The 5,934-nt window shown below is 42.6% G+C and overlaps 1 long non-coding RNA gene across 3 annotated transcripts; it reads left to right on the top strand.

Moving 5' to 3' along the window:
- Positions 1-524: 524 nt before the first annotated feature.
- Positions 525-5,188, top strand: LOC123148470 (uncharacterized). 3 transcript variants are annotated; one of them, XR_006473908.1, is made up of 2 exons: positions 525-1,094; positions 2,170-5,188. It is a non-coding gene; the product is annotated as an uncharacterized lncRNA (long non-coding RNA). The 3 variants fall into 3 exon arrangements; XR_006473909.1 differs by having other exon boundaries at positions 525-1,098; positions 2,469-5,188; XR_006473907.1 differs by having other exon boundaries at positions 525-1,098.
- Positions 5,189-5,934: the final 746 nt, after the last annotated feature.

Below are 5,934 nucleotides of genomic sequence, written 5' to 3'. Positions count from 1 at the left end.
TACCTAAAAGATATATAAGACCACCATATATACATCTAAACCAGTAATAATCTGTAGCTCACTGGCTAGTTGATTACAGGGATGTTTGGTTCCCAGTCACAGTTTGCCAAGCTAAAATTTGGCAACCACAGTTTAGTTGGCATGTGTTTGGTTTTTGCCACACTTTGGCTTGTCACACTTTATTGCCCATATGACCCATTTGTCATAGAGACAATTTTTTTGTTAACTTTTGCCAAAATTTGGCGTCCAATTTCACAGCCACACTTGTGTGGCTTGCCATACTTGTGTGGCTAGCCACACTTTGACTTGACCACACTAGTATCCAGCCAAACAGACCCTACGTGCTTGCCTTGAACTCCGGAGTTGCTCTTACGGGCGGAAGAAAAGAAAATGAGCAGGAGGAGGGTTTTTTTTTGAGGGGTGGAAAACATTATGGGTTGAACGGGAGTATTTATCATGGCTTGTGAAATGTGAATGGAAGCGGACCTTGCTACTTGGTTGGGCCACCCCTCGGTCGAGTCAGTCAGGCGGTCGGTCAGGTCAGGCATGACGTGAAAATCCGTGCGTGCCCATATACGGATTGCAAAAGAAAGAAAGAGAAACCCCACGCATGCGCATGCGCCTGCCTGCCACCCACCATACGTATTAACTTTTGTCAAATACGTACTACTAAATCGGTTGTCAGATCTGGATGCGCCTTATCTTCTCGCTGCTGCCTGGATCCAACAAGGGAAACCCTAGCCTAGCCTAGCCGCCTCTCTCTCCTGCTCCTCTCCTCAGATCTCCGGCCTCCTCCTTCCAACTGCCTGCCACCACGGAAGGATCGATCGATGGCCTCACCCTTCCTTCCTTGCAACCAACCCCCTGCCACCGTGCACCCTTCTCCCATGGCGATGGCGATGGCGATGGCTAGAGAGATGGATCTAGGCATCTGGCCCCGCCAGATCGAGGCGCAGGCCCGCTGGCCGGACGGCGGCAACGTACCTCCCCTCCATGTCCAGATGGGAAACAGCACGGTCAAGGTACGGTGGCTCCCGGAGACTCTCACGGCGGCCGGGCCGGGCTCCCCCAGCTAGCGCTTGTTCGTCTCATGGGTGGGTGAGTCCTCTGCTACTGCTAGGCTAGCTTCTTTCTTCTTTCATCTAATCTAATCTAATCCCCGGCCCCCTCTAATATAATCTAAGAAAGAAAACGAGTCGCATCTCACGAATCCATCCTTGTTTACCGCCATGTTTCTTCTGTCTTGGCTTGCAGGTTGGATCTGTCTGTATTTTATGTTACAATATTACAGATATTTCCCATCCATCGAGCAAAACGAATATCCCAGCTGTGTGCATAGTTTTTTTTAATCTTCTGTATATCAGCGGATGACAAAGCAAAAAAAAAAATCCTTGTTCAGAAGATTCACCGGAATACGGTTTTTAGGGTGTTTGGATCTGTGGGAATTTTTCCTAAAAGGATATCAAACTCTTTGGGATTTTTCCCAAGAATTCATGCAGTCTATTATTTTTCAAGAATTTTTTTCTCAAACCTCTTCTTGCAATTCCTTTACTTTTGGTGGCCTATAAAGCACTCTTTGATGAGTTTTTTTTTCCACACCCCTTAGTACCACTTTTATGGATCATCCGAATTAATACAGAGAACTATAACAATCCATACATTTTATTAGCCTAGCGGTGTCGCTAAAGCCTTTTAATCTTTAAGCACCAATCCTCACATTCTTTGCTTTCATTGTTATAGTCCACTTTTCACTGGTGCTAAGGTGGTATGAGGGTATGTGCTAAGATTAAAAAACTTGGTGTCCAATGCTATGCTAGAGTAATCTTAATTAGTCATTTTAGATTAGTGATCTAAAATGATCTCATATTTCTTTACTCGTAGTAGAATCAGAGGAAAATAGTTGGAGTATGAAAATTTTCTTTGGTGCGTCTATTTCGTTTAGGAAAGAAGAGAAGGAAAAAAAGAAACAGAGTTTTCCTTTAGTCCATGTACCAAAGATGAGAGTGAGTTTTTTTAGCATAAGAACATGCAAGTGATACTTTTGCTTGTGATTTGATTTGACTTTTAACAACAAATTAATTTTGTATGTGTTTCTCTTAGGATTTTGATTTTTTTAATCAAGTTACATAAGTTAACAATATTTATACGTGTCTAATAACCGTTGTGCAGGCGTGGTTCTATCAGAGAGATTGGTGCACTTTGAAATCGTCCATTTGCTTGTGGGGTTTATTTACTTTTTAAGTATGTGCTCATCTTTTGGGGATGTGTGCACATGGCCCAAGCTGTCCACTCGAAATGAATGAATGGAGGCTGTCCACTCCTTCTCTATCTCTCTAGACAGATAGATCCATGGACATCTTTTTCTTGTTCAGTTTCCTTTGCTGTACGTGTATTCATTCAGTTCTTCAGGTTTGATGTTGGCCTGTTCTGATATGATGTTGCTATCTATAAAACAATTGTTTGTTCAGGCACATAGCCGCCCTGCTTTGCTCGTGACAGGCGGGCTGCTGCTGCATTTGACTTCTTGCTTGTGAAGGTGCCTAGATCCTGATGCATAGTCAACTCTCGGTAATCGTTCTATTGTCAATTCCTCTCTTTTTCCCCTACTCTGTCATGATAGTTTCTCATCCAAAAAATATAAAAAAGTACCTGAGATATAGAATTTATTTTAAACCTTTAACTTTTTTCATGTTGTTTTGGTCTGACTAGACAGTTTACTGATATTATTTGTTTCTATCTATTAAATTTTGCCAAACTGCTGAGGTCTCAAAATGTATGTGAAAGAAGAGATGCTTGAGGAGGGAGTAATTAGTTAGCATTTGTTTTAGTTAGTGAATGAAAGGGCAGATGCTCTCATGCTCATGAGAGAGTGTAGGGCCTTCTATTTGATTTTTGGTACTCCCTCCGATCCATATTAGTTATTGTTCAAATGGATGTATCTAGCAGTAGATACATGCGTTTGAGCGACAGGTCATATGGATCGGAGGGAGTAGTATTTTTGTGTTTCTACCAAGTAATAAGATCTTGATTTTTATATTCTAGTGGAACAAAAACACAATAATTTACCAAAATTTATGTGCCTTTTCATGCTGCAGGCTATCATATTTGTGCTTCTTTTTTTCAATTTCCTTGTTGTACATATATGCATGTTTATTGGCATCTTGTTGGATTCCTTGGCTCATAGGGAAGCCATTGGAGTATGAAACATTTCTTTGGGATATGTGATTAAGTAGCCCCATGGAAGAACTCGAACAGAGGAAAAAAAATCTGGTGTGTCCATTCCGTTGCTCATCCTTCGGGGATGCGCAATGGAAGTTGTTCACGTGCTCTAGTGGGGTAGCAGCTTAGACACACACACACACACACACTCTGTACATCCATGGAGATTTCTCACACAGAGGCAACAGTTTTGCAATTTCCTTACTGTACATGTGTGTGTGTGTGTGTGTTCATCAGGACCTTGGATTATGATATGATCTACCCCTTTCCATGTCCAGGTATATGCAGGCGACCTGCAACTCCGCGAAATGAATTTGCTAGTGCCACAACATATGATGTCTTGTGTCTTATGACCCATGGGCTCTAGGTAATCGTTTTATGTTACCCTCCTGCCTACTACTGCTATCCTTCTCAAGAGAAAGACAATTATTTCTACAAACAAGGATAAGCACAAATCAACTAACCCAGCTGCCGGGTTGTAGAAATAAACCAAAAATACCCAGTCAAACAAATGGTCTAGATGCATCTCTGCTAGGGGAGTGCAGCTTTACCCGAGCCAGTGCTTAATCTTGATTTTAGACTGCTGGTCACTGTAAGTTGACTTTTTGAACCACATCCCTTGGCATCAAGTTAGTAACGAAATCATACACATCCCAATGCTAATGAAATTAATTTAACGCTAAAGCTTTCACCAACATTCTGCAATTAATAATTAGGAACATTTCACCCCAAATGGACCATGACTTACTAGCACTCGGTCTACGTTCTCGTATGTATAGCAAACATGCTCAAAATTTCTTTAACAGTTTATGAATAGTTTTGAATGAAGACTTTTTATTCAACTCATTCAGCATCTTTGAGCGTTCATCTGCATGTTATACCTGCTTCCTGCAAGCACCAGAAAGAAAGGCAGTAAGTTATGCTACTTCATTTATGTTCTCTTCTCACATTGTGCGCCAGATGTGGATGATGATGTGCAGCACAAGGTAAAATAAGATGAAATGATCAAACAGGTTACACTGATTCCATCATTGTTGAACCCAGCTTAACAAAATGCATTCTCAGAAGCTTGTTTGTGCCTGGCACTCCCTGGATAATGTCAGCTAATAAACTTGTTTATCTCTGTTTGGGGGTACAAAATTAATTTCTGCTCTTCATTTTGAAAAGTCAAACACTACTGTAGTTGTACCTCAGTTAATAGAGAGCTCAAAAAAGCAAGAGTATGCCGTCAATAGCACCATTTTAGCAAATAGGCATCTGTCCTTAACTAGTTTGTACTAAATATGAAGCATGCTTCACATCAAATTGGTAGTCAGCTTCACAACATTATTAAATATATTAGCATGGTCGAGCAGTTTCACAAAGCTAAGCTTCACAACATTATTGGATATATTTTGGTTTATATATTTTGGACGGAGGGAGTAGTATGTTAGTATGCAATTCCACATAGTGAAAGTGTAGATAAATAAACATGTTTGGTGCGCAAATTTAGTTTCTCTTGTTCATTTTGAAAGCCAATCACTAGTATTACTCCTAGCTAGGACATTCAGTTGATAGAAGGCTAAAAAACAAGTATTTTTTTGTTTCAGCTGCACCAGTTTAGCAAAGAAGAGGAGGTACAAGCCATGTATGTTTGGCTTTACCTTGATGGTGTGTTCACAAATGCTTCCCTGAAAGGTGTTTGATTAACAAGTGACGCTCCGTTCTGCAGAGGTGCAAGCAAAGCAATTTTGATATCAGAGATGAAAATGTAGGTGTAGAGATGGTTGTAATTTAGGTTGCACTCACATGGATGTTATTCATAACAGACAGGAGGTGCTATTTATGTCAAAATAAATCACAGATTGATTTTTCCTAGTGTATAAAACCTGGAACAGAATGACAGGGCTAAGCTACCTGTGAATCTCGATGTGGGACTCACGGTCTTTGGCAAGCACATTTTCGTTGCAGAGGTCGCACTCGATCCTGATTTCAGAGAGCGCCAGGGCCCTGAGCCGGGCCTCCTCATTTTTGGCTTGCACCAGCTCCTTCTTAAGCTCAGATTTATCTTTGATGAGACGCCTCTTATCTTCTTTGTGATCCCTGTCACTGATGAAACAAGAATCAGTCACACTCCTTGCTTGGGAGGTGAAAAACAAGAAAAAAAGGGGAATGATTCAAGCTAGACGCACGCACATGATCTCAAGCTTGTGCAGGAGCTCTGCCTTATCCTCTCTTAGCCTCTCCTCCAGAGCCTCCCTGCACGCAAAGGCAAACGCAGTTAGCCAATCTGGTCTTGTAAAACAAACAGAGGACGGAGGGAGGGAGGGGGTCGCTTCACATACAAACGCTCGATCTTGCGCTCCAGGTCTTCCTTGTCAGTAGCATACAGCTTCTCGTACTCGTCCCTGCACCCAATCCCAACCGAGAGGAGGTGACCAACACAACATATGGATGGATGGATGGAGTCAAGCACAGAGAGAGAGAGGGGGGGGGGGGGGGGGGGGGGGGGGGGTCGATCGATCGAGATCCAACTACTACTACTACTTACAAATGGTCCTCCAAGTGCTTCACCAGCTCTCGTTTCTTGACCATGCGACGGCACTTGCGGCACTTTTTCTCGGTCAGGTGGGAGATGGCCTCCACGGCGCCCCTCACCAGCTCCACAGTTCCCGCGGCCATGGCAATGGTGGTGGCGGCCGTGGTCAAAGCCGGCGGCGACATTGCTTTCGATTT

The sequence above is a fragment of the Triticum aestivum genome, chromosome 7A (genome assembly GCF_018294505.1).
Source record: "Triticum aestivum cultivar Chinese Spring chromosome 7A, IWGSC CS RefSeq v2.1, whole genome shotgun sequence".
Lineage (NCBI taxonomy): Eukaryota > Viridiplantae > Streptophyta > Magnoliopsida > Poales > Poaceae > Triticum > Triticum aestivum.
The sequence above is the reverse complement of the archived record's forward strand: the minus strand, read 5'-3'. Positions and strand labels throughout refer to the sequence as shown.